This window comes from Aquarana catesbeiana, linkage group LG01 (genome assembly GCF_042186555.1).
Source record: "Aquarana catesbeiana isolate 2022-GZ linkage group LG01, ASM4218655v1, whole genome shotgun sequence".
NCBI classification, from domain to species: domain Eukaryota; kingdom Metazoa; phylum Chordata; class Amphibia; order Anura; family Ranidae; genus Aquarana; species Aquarana catesbeiana.
In genome coordinates this window covers 426,366,920-426,386,595 of record NC_133324.1, presented here as the reverse complement: position 1 = coordinate 426,386,595, position 19,676 = coordinate 426,366,920, and the positions used below count along the sequence as shown (strand labels likewise).

The window sequence follows — 19,676 nt, the reverse complement described above, 5'->3', positions numbered from 1 at the left end:
CTGTAAATGTTCCAGCCTATGAATATGCTTATGACACACAGATAGCTATTGATGGATAGGACAAAGCCTAGGGCAAATGTACACAAACTGACATACAATGGTTGCTATAAATGTTTTGGTATTATCAAGGCAAGTGAAAAGTATGTAGGGATTTGACTAAAGCCATAGTATGGCATAAGGTAGATCTTAACATGAATGTTTGTAAACCTTATTCGACAGTCTGACAATGGTCAGAACCAAACATAACAGTCTGTTTGTATGAATAGAGGTTTTTTAAAGTGCTACTTCACAGAAGAAGTACATTACACCTCTTCCAGAAAAACTAGACTCATGTTGCAGTCACCACCTTTTCAATAACTATAATTCACCCACTGACTCCAACCAATATCACAGAAATATGTTTACATTTTCAGCTCTTGTTCAGGTAATGGCTTCAGGATAAAAACTGATCCTTTGAATTCTACTACTATAAAACCTTCAGATCACAATGGCTCAGTCTTTTTTTTTTTTTTATCTTTGGCCTACTTTGAAGTTAACAATTACTCTATAGTTAGAGTTACATTGTATTTGCTCCCTCTAATCAACCTCTATTATTGCTGTTGGTGAATACTGTATGAAGCTTCCTTCATTGTTTGATTGTTAAAACAATATCTTGTTTGATTGTTCAAACAATATCTTATTGGGGACTTATAACTTTAAGGAAAATACAAGTTGAAAATGGTGCCTTCTCAATGCACACTGACTATATATGCAATTAAGTGAATAATGATCAGCTTAATAATGAATGATTATAGAAATGATTCTCTGTGGGTGAGTGATAAGGAATAAGAGATGTCAAAGTCTACCTTGTAGCACTGACTCTTTACTTTCTAAAAACGGGCATAAACAATGCATGCCAGCAGATATTGAGAATTGAAAAACATCATACCATTGGCACAGTGGTCTTTTTTTTAAAGTCTGTAATAAATGAAGAAATGCTGATGGATTTAAATAACCAATTGCCTCTAAATGATTGTATATAATTTATCAGAATACATTGTTAGCCTATGTATCATTGCTAAAAGAGCACTGCACAGTGATTTAGTCCATCTATTTTAACCACTTCCAGTCCACAGTAAGCATATTTATGTCCTCAGACAGGAAGGGTGATTTTTTGGTTATCTCTGTGGCTGTAGCAATGATCAAGATATCATGTTTTATAAATAGTGATCCTGCAAAAAGTAAAAGTGATCCAAATGGCTTTATAGCTGCTCAATCTCTTTTACAGGCGGAGTAAGGGGTCCCCTCTCTCTTTCCCCACTGCCTGAGTGATTAAGGAGGCCAGTACTGCCACCTCTTGGTGTGCTGTGGGGAGCAGAGTTAAGGAAAGTACATCCATACCCACCTCACCTCTGATGTAAGAAACCAGAAGCAATGAGGATTTTGTCAGTTCCTGTTTTAGTTTAATGTTTATAAGCCATTATCGGCTTGTAAAGCATCTGATGAAACCAATATCAGTTTGATCAGATGCATTGGAGGCCAGAGGAGAGATATGGGGTCATAAAGAAAACATGGTCCATGCTATCACAAGGGATGTTGTTCATCCCTTGTAATAACAATAAAGTTCACAAAAAAACAAAAAACATAAAAGATACAAAAGGTAAAAAAATAAGTTAAAATAAAAAAAATTACATTTAAAAGAAAAATTTAAGTGCCTCCATTCCCCCCATTTGCAAATGCAAGCATGTACATAGGTACATGGTGCTCGCACCACATATGAGGTATCGTCATGAAAGTCAGAGTGAGAGCAATAATTCTAGTTCCAGAGCTCCTGTGTAACTCTAAACTAGTAACCTGTAAAGGCTTTTAAGGCATTGCATATAGAAATTTTTAGGCACCATAGTTTGGCATTATTCTACGGGCGTAAGCGTGACATGTTAGATATCTATTTACTTGGCATAACATCATCTTTTATCCGATACCAAAAAACTGGGTATTATATTGCATTTGTGTGCACAAAAATTAATTTTAATTTTTTCCTTAAACTTTGCATTTGCTAAACTGCTGCAAAAATATTGTGCAAAATAAAAAAGACTGCAACAACAACCATTTTATCCTCCAGGGCCTCTGCTATATATATGTATATATATATATATATATATATATATATATATATATATATATATATATAAATGTTTGGGGGTTCTTGTTTGGGGGTTCTAAGTAATTTTCTAGCCACAAAATGTAGATGTCATATGACAGCCAGGCGGCGTGGCTCTGGGTTCTGGGTGGGCGTCATATGATACGATTGTGTGCGCGCAGCCATGTACCTTCAGTGGTGCGGTGTCCCGGAGACAGCACTCGCCACCGAGGGGGTGAACAGCCATTGGGCATGGCTGTTTACCATGTGATTGGCTGTGATAAAGTCACGGCTGATCACAGATGGTACTGCCCCGCTTTGCATGGCGCATGCGTCCAATCGTGAGCACGCTGCGTGCGCACGACGGTGGCGGCGTGTTCCTGGGAACACTTCTCATCGCCGACACTGGTAAACAGCCATTGGCCAATGGCTGTTTACCACGTGATCAGCTGTGATCCTTTCACAGCCGATCACTAAATGTAAACGTAGAGCGGTAACAAGATGTTACTGGGTTCTTCTCCTCACACACCGATCATGTGTGAGAAGGAGATTGCGGTAACATCTCATTACTGCTTACAGTGTACACCAACACACACTGATTGCCCCCCCCCAATAAAGAGGACCTGTCACCACTCATCAAAGTACCTGTCACAACCCATAAAAGTACCTGTCACAGTTCATCTGTCACAGTTCATCTGTCACACACAGTCCATCTGAGTACCTGTCACAGTTCATCTGAGTACCCGAGTACCTGTCACAGTCCATCTGAGTACCCAAGTACCTGTCACAGCTCATCTGAGTACCCGAGTACCTGAGTTCCTGTCACAGTCCATATCAGTACCTGTCACAGTCCATCTGAGTACCCGAGTACCTGTCACAGTTCATCTGAGTACCTGAGTACCTGTCACAGTTCATCTGAGTACCCGAGTACCTGTCACAGTTCATCTGAGTACCCGAGTACCTGTCACAGTCCATCTTAATACCCGAGTACCTGTCACAGTTCATATGAGTACCCAAGTACCTGTCACAGTCCATATGAGTACCCGAGTACCTGTCACAGTTCATCTGAGTACCCGAGTACCTGTCACAGTTCATCTGAGTACCCAAGTACCTGAGTACCTGTCACAGTCCATCTGAGTACCTGAGTACCTGTCACAGTCCATCTGAGTACCCAAGTACCAGTCACAGTTCATCTGAGTAATCGAGTACCTGAGTACCTGTCACAGTTCATATGAGTACCAAGTACCTGAGTACCTGTCACTGCCGTTCAGAGTACCCGAATACCATCACCAGCCAATCAGAGTGCCTGAGTACCTACCTGTAGCTCATCAGAGTACCCGAGTACCTGTCACCAGGCCATCAGAGTACCCGAGTACCTGTCACTAGGCCATCAGAGTACCTGAGTACCTGTCACCAGCCCATCAGAGTACCCGAGTACCTGTCTGCAGCTCATCAAGTTACCCGAATACCTATCTGCAGCCCATCAGAATAACCGAGTACCTATCTGCAGCACATGCCTCATAGAATATACGTTGGGGTGTTTGCTTTCCAAAATGGGGTCATTTTGTGGGTAATTCCACTGTCCTGGTGCTCAAGGACCTTCAAAAGTGTGATAGGTAGGAATGAAATGAGATGTGTAATTTATGCTCCTAGAATGCCTGAAGGTACTATTTCAATGTTGGGCCTCTGTATGTGGCCAGGCTGTGTAAAAGTCTCACACATGTTGTACCGCCATACTCGGGAAGAGTAGCAGAATGTATTTTGGGGTGTAATTTGTTGTATGCATATGCTGTGTGGGAAATAACCTGATAATATGACAATTTTGTAAAAAAAAAAAATCTTCATTTTGCAAAGAATTGTGGGAAAAAATTACAACTTAAATAAACTCACCATGCTACTAACTTAATACCTGGGAATGTCTACTTTCTGAAAAGGGGTTATTTGGGGGGTATTTGTACTTTCCTGACTTGTTAGTGTTTCAAGAAATGAGATACACCTGATGTACAAAAGGCCTGATCAGATGTGATCAATTTTCAGTGATTGGCACCATAATTTGTAGACTCTATAACTTTCACAAAGACCAAATAATATACACTAATTTGGGTTATTTTTACCAAAGCTATGTAGCAGTATAAATTTTGGCCAAAATTTATGAAGAAAAATTTTATGACAGAAACAAAAAAAAAGGCATTTTTTTCACAAAATTTACGGTCTTTTTTTATTTTGATTAAAAACCACCAAAAGAAAGCTCTAATTGTGTGAAAAAAAGGACGCAAATTTCATATGGGTAGAGTGTTGCATGACTGAGTAATTGTCATTCAAAGTGTGAGAGTGCTGAAAGCTGAAAATTGGTCTGGGCAGGAAGTGGGTGTAAGTGCCCTGTATTGAGGTGGTTAAGCACCCCAACACTCTCACTTTTATAAACTGTTTTTTACAGCCCATGAGAATGAAGCTAGAATCTTTAGACTATAAAAAAAAAAAACTATGTGTTAACATTAAGTGTATGTTTCCCCAACATTTCATATTCCTGATATGTGTATGTTGTACCATGTACTTGCATTAAAAAGTATCCTTTCTCTTTGTATTTTTTCTGTTTTGTGAAATACCTGGTGACCCTGCCTAAAAACATATTCTTCCCAGCGTGGTCAGTTTTGTGGCTGTGGTCATTTTTTCTGGTCTCCCCAAGACCCTTAGTACAGAGTTTATGTGATCTCTTATATAAAAAAAATATTTCTAATAAACAGTATATATATATATACTATATACTATCAAATAACTTGTTACAACCAAGGTATGCAGAATACCATCTCTGAACGCACAAAACATCAAACCTTGAAGCAGCTGGGTGCTACAGCAGATGAAGACCACTCTGGGTGCCACTCCTGTCAGCTAAAAAACAAACAGGAAACTAAGGCTACAATTCGCACAGGCTCCCCAAAACTGGACAATAGAAGATTGGAAAAACTTTGCCAGGTCTGATGAGTCTCGATTTCAGCTGCAACATTCAGATGGTAGGGTCAGAATTTGGTGTAAACAACATGCAAGTATGGATTCATCCTGCCTTGTATCAATGGTTCAGGCTGGTGGTGTAATAATATGGAGGATATTTTCCTGGCACACATTGTGCCCCTTAGTACCAATTAAGCATTGTTTAAACTTCACAGCCTACCTGAGTATTATTGCTGACCATGTGAATCCATTTATGACTACAGTGTACCCAACGTCTGATGGCAACTTCCAGCAGGATAATGAACCATGCCACAAAGCTCAAATCATCTCAAACTGGTTTCTTGAACATGACAATGAGTTCACTGTACTCTAATGGCCTCCACAGTCAGCAGATCTCAATCCAATAGAGCTTCTTTGAGATGGGGTGGAATGGGAGATTTGCATCATGGATGTGCAGCCGACAAATCTGCAGCAACTGCGTGATGCTATCATGTCAATATGGACCAAAAACTCTGAAGAATGTTTCCAACACCTTGTTAAATCTATGCCATGAAGAATTAATGCAGTTCTAAAAGCAAAAGGGGGTCCAACACGGTACTAGCAAGGTGTACTTAATAAAGTAGCCTTTTAACTACACAATGGGGTTTATTTACTAAAGCTGGAAAGTGCAAAATCAGGCTCACTTCTGTATAGAATCCAATGAGCTTCTAACCACAGCTTGTTCAATTAAGCTTTGGTAATAAAACCTGGAAGCTGATTGGTTTCTTTGCAGAAGGAAGCCTGATTTTGCATTTTCCAGCTTTAGTAAATAAACCCCATTGGGTACTTAAAAGTGGGGTATGCCTGTATATACACACACACAGGAATTTTGCATTTCAATTTTAAATGGATTGGGTTGTTTTACAAGATGAGGATTCACATATATTTTAAAATAGAATGTCAATGAGTATCATCTACCTACCCTCTGCGTTATTAAATCTCTTAGGAATTTTGCCAGTAAGAGCTCTTGGCTCTATATCTGCCCATGTTGGATTCCCAGTGTTCTTGCTACTAAGTGGCTGTTCTTATTTCTTCCTTTTTAACCTAATGCATTATTCATGATATACTATGAATACAATTTTTTTGTTTGTATTTTCTACAGCAAATGTATACTGACAATTCAACATCAATACAGCAGGAGTGGTTTTACCAGCAACAGATATATAGTAGGAGAGATATTAGCAGTTCGACAACTTACATCTCCAAAATCTACTAATATCTGCAACAATAATATGGAGTACATTGACTCTTTAATTTAGGAATCCACCAACTATGTGAAAAGTACAATAACCCTTACATTTTGAAAGGCTGTAGGTGGGTTAGAAAAGTGGGCATTGCATGAAAATACAAGATCAGCTTATGTTTCAGCCTCTAAAAAATATGTACAACATACGTATACCCCCCCTCCACCCTTTAAGTATGCTCATCTAGGTAAGGATGACATCACTGGGTCTACTTGCAAGATCCTGAGAAAGCTAACGATGCCAAATTCCATGTGTGTGCACTACTGCAAAGTGCTGTAGGGTCTTTTTGTTAGATTTTAGATCTGGAAGCTAAGAGGGGTAAATATTTTTTACATTTTCTTTGATTTTTTTTATTGTTTTTTTTTTTTTTTTTTTTTTATTAGGTGGGTCAGCGTGATATATGGTCTGATTTAACAGCTTATTTCTGATTGGCTATTACATGATATTTAATGACACTGTGCAAATAACCATTAAATGTTTCACTCTTCCATTAATGCAACCTGATAGTATACATAGTAAGGTTCTCAGCTAACTGACCAGAATACATGCAACAAGCAACTAAATTAAAATTCAAATAAGTACAAACAAGGATGGAATACAAGTGTGCCTTGAATGAAAGAATATAATTATGTTTACAAATCCTTCACATTTACCCATAGTGACTCCGTGTAACTGAATTTCAAAATAAAATAACGCTGCAAGAACAAGGACTGTGTTATTACTTTTTACATGACTTTGTTACTATTGACATAATTTTTTTTATGTGTTGTATTAACTGTTATAATTCTGCAGCAGGCACATAAGTTACTGGTGAAAGGACAATAATGGGCAAATGCAGACAAATGAAAATAGCAGTTCTTATCTTCTCAGGTCTTTTTCATTCTATGCCACTTGTAATTGGCCCATTTATTAACAGTTAGGACTATATATCTACTGCTTAAAACAAAGTCTATTTTTAATGAACCTTCAAACCTCATAACTGAACATTAGGTCTATTTAGTGTATATGATTATATGAACATTATACAGCATCCTGTTAATGTTTACCAAAATAATTCTGCAATCTAAATAATAACTTTTGGCAAATTATTAAGAAGGGTGTGTAAAAATATCCCCACTTCTAAACAGTTGATAACCGACCAAGATAAAAAAATGAAATTAATGCCAGCGCAATGATTCTATATTGAATGCAAATGATTGTGTTTTAGAACAAAAGTTTAGAATCTAATAGAGAATGGGGTTGAACATTGAACTCAGATCTGTGTGCTTCACTAAACAGCTATTACTCAGACACCTTGTACATGAGAACACTGTATACCTTCTTTAATACACAAATGTAAAGGATCATTGATATTTAGGCTGTCAAATTCTATTGTTTTGCTCTGCTTGAGATCTTTTATTTGTATTGTAAATACAACTATCAGACACTGTTTACTCAAATGTATACCTGATGGAAATAAGAATAATGAGTAGGAAACAGACACAGTGGGTGAAATCAAATAGACTCTGAATGTATCAAAACAGCTGTTCACAATGGCTTTAATGATATCAAGTTGTCCAGCCCTATGGCTAAAAAGAGTGAAACATGCACTTGGATGCTTTGTAACAATAACTGTTTAAACATGGATCATTAGTGTGATTTATATTTTAAACCACAGTATAGTGCTTTATGACACATAATTAACAAGCTGATCTATAATGTTGCATACCCAGGGCAATCTCCAACTTGGCATACAATATATACAGTATATATACAGTATCTCACAAAAGTGAGTACACCCCTCACATTTTTGTAAATATTTTTTATTATATCTTTTCATGTGACAACACTGAAATTAGAAATTACACTTTGCTACAATGTAAAGTAGTGTGTGCACGGCTTGTATAAAAGTGTAAATTTGCTGTCCCCTCAAAATAACTCAACACACAGCCATTAATGTCTAAACTGCTGGCAACAAAAGTGAGTACACCCCTAAGTGAAAATGTCCAAATTGGGCCCAAAGTGTCAATATTTTGTGTGTCCACCATTATTTTCCAGCACTGCCTTAACCCTCTTGGACATGCAGTTCACCAGAGCTTTCACAGGTTGCCACTGGAGTCCTCTTCCACTCCTCCATGACGACATCATGGAGCTGGTGATGTAAGAGACCTTGCCCTCCTCCACCTTCCAATTGCAATGCTGGCAGCACTCATACATCTATTTCTCAAAGACAACCTCTGGATATGATGCTGAGCACATGTACTCAACTTCTTTGGTCTACCATGATGATGCCTGTTCTGAGTGGAACCTGTCCTGTTAAAGCGCTGTATGGTCTTGGCCACCGTGCTGCAGCTCAGTTTCAGGGTCTTGGGAATCTTCTTATAGCCTAGGCCATCCTTATGTAGAGCAACAATTCTTTTTTTTCAGATCCTCAGAGAGTTCTTTGCCATGAGGTGCCATGTTGAACTTCCAGTGACCAGTATAAGAGAGTGAGAGCGATAACACCAAATTTAACACACTTGCTCCCCATTCACACCTGAGACTTTGTAACACTAACGAGTCACATGACACCAGGGAGGGAAAATGGCTAATTGGGCCCAATTTGGAAATTTTCACTTGGGGTGTACTCACTTTTGTTTTAGACATTAATGGCCGTGTGTTGAGTTATTTTGAGGGGACAGCAAATTTACACTGTTATACAAGCTGTACACTCACAACTTTACATTGTAGAAAAGTGTAATTTACAAAAATGTGAGAGGTGTACTCACTTTTGTGAGATACTATATATATATATATATATATATATATATATATATATATATATATATATATATATATATATATACACACATAATATATACATATACAGTAATAACTTTTATGATTTTGTTTGCTGATACACAATTCTCTGGTGTCAAAATATAAGCCACAACAAGATCAGACATTTGAGATTAAGCAGCTCGGCATTTCACTAACAGTGTGCTATGTGAAAAAAAAAAAAACAGAAAAGGCATTTATTTCAAGTACGTTTTGCAAAAAATTACAGATTATGAGATTGGTGATATGCTCTGTGTTTTCCAGCATTATACCATAATTCTTAGCACTGTTCACAAAGCTAACATACAAAATGTAGGAATTATCCTATACAACATCCATGCTAAACTGCAGGCTTATATTTTATGCTCATTCAAAAGTTTTTTACACTCTCCCCCAGCTGGTGGATTTTGGAACAGCAGCTTCTTCAAAGCTGAACCAAAAGCTACAGAAATGTTCCTCATCATCCCCAGAGACACTCCAGATGCTGAACAAGAGGATATGGAAATGGAGAACCTGCAGCAAAATATGTATAATAAATTAACTGCTCACAATCTGATACTCAAGTTACGCGATTGAATATTTTCTTCTTTCCAGCTCTTGTAGAAACATCATTTTTAACATAACACCTACATTACATTAACTACACCTTTAAAGTTATTCTATCATATACTGCATTATACTATCACAGCAGCCTTTTTTCAGCATTATTGAAAACAATTAAGTATTTAATTAAAGTATACATTATATAGACACAAAGCAGTACAATGGTCCATATATGAACACATAAATGTCTTGTTCAATCACTATTTTATAATTGATGACAAATAACATCACAAACTCATTAATGACTTATAGATGCAATTGTTTTACATTTTATTATTAGCTTATGAGCGCATTTTTTTTTTATTATTATTATTTGAGCAATAATAAAACCACCCAAACCACAACAGTTAGTTCTAGTATAATGCAGGAAAGTCAATGTATGATACCATAGCTTTTTTAATTTTGATATGAATAAGTAATGCATGTACAGGTACAAGAATATAAGGGTATACACATATACAATAAGTATTGCTATAGCACCATGTAAGACTTGTTTGCTGGATGGGTTGTCAACCCTTTGATTGCAAACTATGACGTACAGTGCAGTGATCCCTCCCAACCTTTGCAAGTGGGGCTAAATGGTTGTGAAGATGTGAAGAAAAACACCTGCATCTAGTACATTTCATGTGTTTCTTGCCAACACTGACTGCATCCCAATTACTAGAACATGACAGCATATATAATACTTTCTCTGTTTACTGAAGCTAATCACTGCAAAATGGTATATTAGGCAGAAGTCACAAAACATGTACGAATATTGAGAATGCCAAGGGTTTATTTTCAACTGATATTCTTTTTCATGGGGTATCTACTTCTAATTTTAGCTATAGATTTAGTGCTACGCAAGCAACATAAACTAGATCATGGATTATACTTGTACTTTGAGAACAAAAAGCTTGATGTAGTATGTACACTGATCAAAGCATGATTATTTTGTATTGATGAAAATTACTGTACTTATACACCATGTAAAATCATTGTGCATGGTACTAAAAATTTACATTTCATACAGCAAATTGGAAAGTTTCATCTTTTTATTCAGTCTGCCAGTAGTGTATATACAATATCTATCTATCTATCTATCTATCTATCTATCTATCTATCTATCTATCTATCTATCTATCAATCTATCTATATAGCAGTCTCAAACTCAGTGGCAGGTGATAAGTGGTTTTAATATATTTGAAGAATGGATTTCATTCAATCATTTTTCCACACATTCAGAATGCCCATGGGGTAGACAGTTAGTGACATTCAGTAGGATATGTCAAGAATTTGGAACCATGTACTCTCCCAGTCTATTGAAGAAAGGCTGGAACAAATGACATGCTTTGCTTACATATGAGGAAATAATGGTACTCAGTACATTACACTGTTATACTCTTCTGCAAGAGTCTGCACACAGACATCCATTACTCTCCATAAAGCCACTTGCACGACTTGTAAGTATTGGTTACACCATCTGAACATTATAGTAAAGCATTTATTTCTTAAAATCTAACAAGAACCCACTTATTTCAATAACTTAAGGCAGTAGAAAGCTACAAAGCACCCCTTTCTCTTGATCTGCCTTTTCCTCCCTTAGAGCAAGCAAAATCGACACAATTACATGACACTGTTATCCATTTATCTTTCTCAGGCTGAGAGCAGCCAACCTGTGACATTCCCCCTGTTATCTAGGGTGGACATGTGCAACAGCCAAAGTAACTGAAGCCCTTTAAACATAAACAAGGGGTTCAGTGTGAAAGGCTCTAGAACAAAATCGTCTTCCTCTCCTTTAATTCATCTTGAAGCTTCAATATGCATTTTCATCAAGTTCCATCTTTGCAGCAAACCCCCAGTCAAACAGCATCACAAAAAAACAAAACAAAAAAAAAACACAGTGATTATAGATGATTTACCGGCAGACTCTTGTGCTTCTGCCTTCATGTCCCTTCCTTCCAGTCATCGATCAAAGCACTGTAATGCGATCCGATTCAATGCTATATTCCACCGCTCTGCTGTATAACCTCATTTCCCTATGCCCATGCTAGCCATATGCAATCAAATCAAGGGAGACAGATGAGATAGAGGTACCTACCTACTTTGCAGCTCTGTCAATTACCCTGGTCGCAAGCTAAGTGCACTTAGCAGGACAGGAGTCTAAACATCCAACAGTTCTTTCCAAAGAGCAATTCGGTTTCCGATAAAGAAAAGCACCCTTTTAATAATCCATTTAAGGATGGTGGAGCAGGAACAAATCTGATCAGGTTTCCCCTTGCCTTCTTTCCAAACTTCACAAGCTGTAGACAAGGTGACCACAGAAAGCCAACATCCCCTGCACGATCACATCCAGTAGGAAGAATATCACCTCCTCCAAGAAAAAAGGTGCAAAAAGACAAACTTGAGACACAGCCTTCACCTTAATACACCATATTGGAAGTGCAAACTTTAAGTAGCAGAGACAGATCTGTTTTTGTTTTTGCTCCTCCAAGCAAGTACAAAGTAGGAAGAAGGTTGAACACAGAAAGAGATGTGCTATGTATCCAGAGCTGCTATATATCCCAAGCCTTGACTAAAAAGTATGCGCTCGTTCTCACTCTCTGACCATCCATCCACACTGATGCGCCGTCTCCAGCAGCCCGCAGCCCGCAGCCTCGTTGTATCGCTATGGGGAGCTGTCCAGCCGCCAGGTGCTGAAGTCTGGAGAAGCCCAGGCTCTGCACACTTCCCTTCAACTCCGGGGGGAGCGCAGGACTGGAGGTAACATGCAAGCTGCAGCCTGCCCTTCCCAACGAAGCCACACCCCCATCACCTGACCTATATTGCAGCATGAGCTCTTTCAGCTTCTCAAGAGCATATTAACTCCTTGCTAAGTCTAATGTGCCGCTATCAGCAATCAGCTCATTCTACTGCTAAAAAGGTGCTGCTCTTTTCATTGCTAACAAGGTCAGTGATGATCTTACCTAATGGTATCAAGTGCACTTTTACTGAATTCAAAATCTTATAATACATAGAGGGATGGGGGTAAACTCATATCAAAGTGTTGTGGTGGTCATTATCAGTGTCATGCTCCATGACATCAAAATTATTAAATGTGCAAGCAATTGAACAGCCATATATAGAGGTTCATTTACTAAAGGCAAATATACTGGGGTTGATTTACTAAAGGTAAATAGGGAGTTATTTACGAAAGGGCAAATCCACTTTGCACTACAAGTGCACGCTACAAGTGAAAAGTGCACTTGAAATTGCACTGAAAGTGCACTTGAAAGTGCAGTCACTGTAGATCCGAGGGGGACATGCAAGGAAAATAAAAAAACAGCATTTTAGCTTGCACATGATTGGATAATAAAATCAGCAGAGCTTCCCCTCATTTCAGATCCACACCTCAGATTTAAAACAACTGCACTTCCAAGTGCACTTTCAGTGCAATTTCAAGTGCACCCTGCACTTGTAGTTTGCACTTGTAGTGCAAAGTGGATTTGCCTTTCGTGAATAACCCCCATAGTCTGTGCAACGCAAGTGCACCCACAAGTGCACTTCAAGTGCACTGCAAGGGGAACATGCAAGGAAAATAAAAAGAATGCATTTTTTCTTGCACATGATTAGATGATAGAAATCAGCAGAGCTTCCCCTTGGATCTGAGGCAACTACACTTGCAGAGCACTTAAAGTGCACTTCTAAATTAACTTCTAGTGCACAGAGTGAGGTTGATTTACTAAAGGCAAATCCCCTGTGCACTACAAGTGCAGTTGCTCTAGATCTGAGGGGAAGCTCTGAAATGAGAGGAAGCTCTGCTGATTTCTATCATCCAAACATGTGCAAGAGAAAAAAATGTTTTTTTTTTTTCCTTGCATGCTCCCCTCAGAACTAGAGCAATTGCACTTGCAGTGTACTTGAATTGCACTTGTGGGTGCACTTGCAGTGCACAGACTATTTACCTTTAGTAAATCAATCCCATGGTGTCTACCCAGATAAAAAGGATAACTTGTCACAAATTTGTGGCAGTGTCAAATTGTAAGTCTGTTAACTTGCTGCACATTTTTACTGGCAAGTTGTACATTTACAGAGCACTTAAAGCACAAGTTCTAGTTGACACTTTTTTAATTTGTAGCAAATTTGTGTGGCAAGCCTCTAGCAAGAGCATTTATGTTTATGCTATTCTTCTGTTGGCTATTGTTGGTGATCTATAAGAAGCATTGGTGCACTTAACTACAGTTTTAGTAGACCAGCATGCAGCATACAGTAGGTACAGTAAAGATGCAGCAAAGTTATATGGGTACAGGTGTGGTAGAGGTGCAGTATTGTAGGTACAGATTGTAAGCTCTAACAAGCAGGGCCCTCTGATTCCTCCTGTATTGAATTGTATTGTATTTGTACTGTCTGCCCTAATGTTGTAAAGCACTGCATAAACTGTCGGCGCTATATAAATCCTGTATAATAATAATAATAATAATAATAATAATACAGTATACTTAATGTCCTCTGTTCCTCATAGCAGTGTAAATAGTGCCCTCTCACCAGTCCCTGTGGTGTGGCTGTAAACTCACCATAGAAACGAGGCCTCCTCAGTCTTTCCACAGAATGCCTCTGGAGAATTAGCGGTGGGAAGTAAAGTGTGAGAAGATGTTCTGATCTCTCTGTGTCAACAGTGCAGATGTGATCGCTGCAGTACATGCTGAGCTGCCTCAGGTATCTCCACTGGTCTGGCCTCTCAGCAGTCTGATCAGTATGTAGCAGGTGTGCTCTCATCAGTTCCCTAAGCACCAAGAGAAAGATCCTAGCTGAGGAGTCTCAGAAAAGCAGCTCACTGCTCCTCCTTGCCCCAGTGTCTCTTGGGAATTATAGTGCAAAAGGTCCATAGGACTTCAAATCCCATGACCCCCAGTGTTCAGCATAAGAAATCCATAGGCTTTTCTGCCTATAGTTCTCCCTCTGCTGACTGGAGGGGGTAGTGCAACACAACAATCAGCATAACAGCTCTTGTTCTCTGAAATAATATATGAACTCTGCAACTATATTTAGAAGCCTGTCCCTAGGCTTCTAAATATAAGACAGTTTATCAGAACCAGGCCTGCACTTCCCATAGGACACACTGTCTATTTGCAGCCAGACTGCCTGGCTGCATGTCTGGGGCAGACTGGGCTGGGAGGAAGATTGGCAATAGCCCCCCAGGCCACTCTGATGCTCTAGAAAAAGCAAACGCTTCACTCAGAGTAGTAGTCTCAGCCGAGACTCAGTTCTGCTGGTTCCACCGCTGACTGCCACTGTCTGGTTGTTAGGACCACCTGGCATCTAGCATCCAGTGATGTCACCTAATGCAGAGAGAGGCCCCAGCATTCAGGAGATGTAAATTCCTTCTTCTCCTAGTGCTCAGCTCAACCCACCTCCTCCAGCCTCTGCAGTGGCGGACCCCTGCTCAAAAAGGGAAGGGAAGTGGATTTGAGAGTCTGAGGTGAGGCTGGGGATGGACTGAACTATCTATCAAACCTGGTATGTACACATGTGGGAGGTGCGGGATTTGTTGGTATGTTGATAAAACAGATACATTTACAAATGCAGAGAGCACCAAACAATTCAAGATTAAACAGTTCATAAATTGTTCCACCACAAGGGTGTTTTATATGCTCACTTGTCCGTGTGGGAAGGTCTACATTGGCAAAACCAAGAGGCCTTTAAAAATCCGGATAGGTGAGCATATTAATAGTATGAACAAAAAGGAGGATGAACGCCCTTTGGCGGCACATTTCAAACACTTCTATAATGGGAACCCAAGTGATTTGAAGGTTAAAGGTATCTACGTCTTGAATCTCCCGCTACGCAGGGGGGATTTTGACACCGTATTATTACAAAAGGAGAAAATGTGGATCTTTTTGTTGGATTCTATGATGCCAAAAGGACTAAACACCAAATTTAATTCTTCAGTGTTTTTGTAAGTGTAAACTCTTCCTCGGTGGTGCACTGGCATAGGTTTTACGTTAATAGATCTATGGTGGGTCCATCCCTGCTGCTACTTTTGCTATTTTGGGTTGAATTTTTGGATATTTATGCTGTTTTTTATAATTTTCTGTCATTTGTGTTATTTTTTATTGCTTGTTTTTCCCTGTGACCTTTTTCTGCCTACGGATGTTTAGATAGTCTAATCAAACTGGTAAAATCTTTCCTCCAATTTTTGTATTTATGTGCCTTTCTAACCTAATGAGATTGTTTGGATTGCTCTTTATATGCACTTTGTATGTAATGTGAATGGTGGTGAGCGTCAGCAAGGGAAGTGTACACTGAGGACACCCAGTGGCTGTAAATGAATATGTCATTTCAAGGTGGGATATTTAAGACCCGACCCACTGGCCCCTCCTTGCTCCTAAGAAGTTTGCTGATAGGTGGACGAAACCAGTCAGCGTGATGTCACCATGCAACTCTGGTGACCCTGCCTGACCCACCCTCCCACCCTGCCCAACTTTTGGGAAGCAGGCTGGCTTTGCAGGACTTTAATCTCTCCGGGCTATTGGACTATGGAATAGGAGCTGGCAAGCATGGACTTCACACAGCATGAGGATTTGCAACAACCCCCCCATCTGTGAGACATGAGGTGGTGAGCATACTGATGTACAGCAGCTATATGCTGCCCAGTGAATGCTATATGGGACTTATGTGTTGAATCCTCACCAGTCTATATATATCTAGCGATATTAGGCTGTGAATCTCCTGTTGTGGGGCTGACTTATACCAACTTATGTGTCTGCTGTTTATCCATAGACCCTATCCAAGATACAGCCATCTACTCCCATTTCCATTCCGCCCCCTTATTTTCCCATCCAGCCTGCATTACCCTCATTGCGGTTTAATTGAACATTCAGCCTCAGTGGCACTCTATGTGGATTGCTACACCCTTGATTGGAAGATTTGCAGGTTTTGGTCTCTGTGGATTGAGTGGCTTTACCATTTGAATAATCTCATCCTTTCTTATCCCACTGACTGTGGAAGAGCCTGTGTATCCCCATAGACATATTGCACTGTGGACTGTATGTGGTGCATGTATGAGGTGTGCTGCCGGCAGGTCTCTGAGTTGTTTGACAACTTTGTCATTTTTAATGTTTGCATCAGTGGTAGTTTTTTGCACTAATTTATTTTAACCATATTTAATAAAGTTTATTTTTTTAGTCCTTAACTTGTTCCCATCCCGCATATAGTCAAATGACGGCTCACAAGGTGTCTCTCTTATCCTGGGCAGCTGTCATTTGACGCTCTCGGCTTCCCGACGCTAGGGGGTGTGCGCCAGCCACTTCGCTTGTGAGCCAATGCGCGTGCCTGGCAGTCGCGTTGGCCGCCAGGGACCCGCAATTGCCGGTCACAGAGCAGAGACGTGAATCTGTGTGTGTACACACAGATCCACATCCTGTCAGGGGAGAGGAGACCAATCGTGTGTTCCCAGTACAGAGGAACACCGATCGGTCACCTCCCCCAGTCAGTTCCCTCCCCCCACAGTTAGAATCACTCCCTAGGTAACACATTTAACCCCTTGATCACCCTGTTGTGTTAACCCCTTCCCTGCCAGCAACATTTATACAGTAATCAGTGCATTTTTATAGCATTGTTCACTGTATAAATGTGAATGGTCCCAAAATAGTGTCAAAACTGTCCGATCTGTCCGCCGCAATATCGCAGTCCTGAACAAAAATTCCAGCTTACCGCCATTACTAGTAAAGAAAAAAATAATTTAAAAATGCCATAAATCTATCCCCTATTTTGTAGGTGCTATAACTTTTGCGCAAACCAATCAATATACGCTTATTGTGATTTTTTTAACCAACAATTTGTAGAAGAATACTTATCGGCTTAAACTGAGGAAAGAACATTTTTTTTTTTTAATTGGGATATTTATTATAGCAAAAAGTAAAAAATATTGTGTTTTTTTCAAAATTGTCAGTCTTTTTTTGTTTATAGCGCAAAAAAAAAAAAAAAAGCAGAGGTGATCAAATATCACCAGAAGAAAGCTCTATTTGTGGGAAAAAAATGATCAAAATGTCATATGGGTACATGTTGTATGACCATGCAATGTCATTCAAAGCGTGACAGCACTGAAAGCTGAAAATTGGCCTAGGCAGGAAGGGGGTGAAAATGCCCTGTATTGAAGTGGTTAAAGTGTTCCTTTATAAGGTTTCTTGGTGATCCCTAATCCCCATTTTTTTTTTATGTTTATGCATGACCTTAACCACTTGCCGACCGCCTCACGACGATATACGTCGGCAGAATGGCATAGGCAGGCAGAATCATGTACCTGTATGATCGGACCTCCACGGTACCGGAGGCGGTCGGCATTTCTTCCCCGGCGATCAGAGGTAAGGGGGAGGCCATCCATTTGTGGCCACACCCTCGTGATCGCTCCCGGCCAATGAGATCATTCCTCTGCCTCTGTAATGTAAACAGAGGCAGAGGAAGTGATGTCATCTCTCCTCCAGCCGGTCTTTTTGTTCCGGCGCCGAGGAGAGAAGACATCAATGTGAGTTGCACCAACACTACACTTTCAGTAGAACACGCAGGCACACTTTTCACCCCCCAGTCACTCCCCGATCACCCCCCTGTACCCCCTGTCACAGTGACACCAATAAAAAAGTTTTTTTTTGCATTGGTGTCAGTTTGTGACAGTTATACGTGTTAGGGCAGTTAGGGTTAGCCCCCTTTAGGCCTGGGGTACCCCCCTTTAGGTCTAGGGTACCCCCCTAATAAAGGTTAACCCCTTGATCACCCCCCCGTTGCCAGTGTCACTAAGCGATCGTTTTTCTGATCACTGTATTAGTGACACAGGTGACGCTAGTTAGGGAGGTAAGTATATAGGTTCGCATTCTGCGTTTTATAGCGACAGGGACCCCCATATACTACCTACTAAAGGTTTTAACCCCCTGATTGCCCCCTAGTTAACCCTTTCACCAGTGATCACTGTATAACTGTTACGGGTGACACTGGTTAGTTAGTTTGTTTATTATAGTTTATTATAGTTTTAGGGCACCCGTCGTTTATTACCTAATAAAGGTTTAACCCCCTAATTGCCCGGCGGTGATATAAGTTACGTTTTTAGGGTCAGATAAGGTCTGCATCACCCCAGGCAGCGTCAGGTTAGCGCCAGTACCGCTAACACCCACGCACGCAGCATACACCTCCCTTAGTGCTATAGTATCTGAACGGATCAATATCTATACTGATCAGAGCTATACTAGCGTCCCCAGCAATTTAGGGTTCCCATAAATGCAGTGTTAGCGGGATCAGCTCAGATACCTGCTAGCACCTGCGTTTTGCCCCTCGGCCCAGTCCTGCCCAGCCCACCCAAGTGCAGTATCGACCGATCACTGACACTTACAAAACACTAAGCACACATAACTGCAGCGTTTGCAGAGTCAGGCCTGATCCCTGCGATCGCTAACAGTTTTTTGGTAGCGTTTTGAATCAGTGGCTAACAGTTAGGAGCTTTTTTGCCTGTGAGTCTCACTAGTGTACCCCTAAATTTAGAGCCCAAAATGGCAAATCGAAGGTACACTGGTGAAGAGGCCTACACGTTTCTAAACATGACAGATAGTGAAGAGGAAGTCACTCATCTGTCAGATTCAGGCTCAGAATACGATCCTGTAGAGAACAGCGGCTCCATGACAGATAGCTCTGACGACGGAGTTGTGGTCCCTGCCAAGGTCAGGCGTACCAGACCCCAAACTTCTTCTTCTGTCCTTGATGTGCAAGAACCGCAGGTCCCTTGTATGGAGCAGAGCAGTACTAGCGCCGCTATTCCTTCTGGTGAACTGGCAAGCACCAGCGGCCTAGCACACCCTGGTTGTACATCCAGCACTGCAGTATCACGTGTGGACGTGACGAGTCCCATAAGTGCGCGAGGTGGCAAGCACTAGTAGTGTCCCACTGCCACCAAGAAGATTGGGAACCCACCACTTCTGCAGCAC

General features: G+C 40.3%; 1 protein-coding gene across 8 annotated transcripts in view; it reads right to left on the bottom strand.

Moving 5' to 3' along the window:
* The window catches only part of LINGO2 (leucine rich repeat and Ig domain containing 2), a 3,171,904-nt gene extending 3,159,354 nt beyond the window's left edge, over positions 1–12,550 (bottom strand). For 7 of the 8 annotated variants that reach the window (XM_073635787.1, XM_073635794.1, XM_073635777.1 and 4 more), the window contains exon 1: positions 11,831–12,547. The gene's annotated coding sequence lies outside the window, so the exon portion shown is untranslated. Of the gene's footprint in view, positions 1–11,830 lie in introns of all 8 variants that reach the window. The other variant, XR_012245199.1, reaches the window with a different exon arrangement.
* Between the last annotated feature and the right edge of the window lie 7,126 nt (positions 12,551–19,676).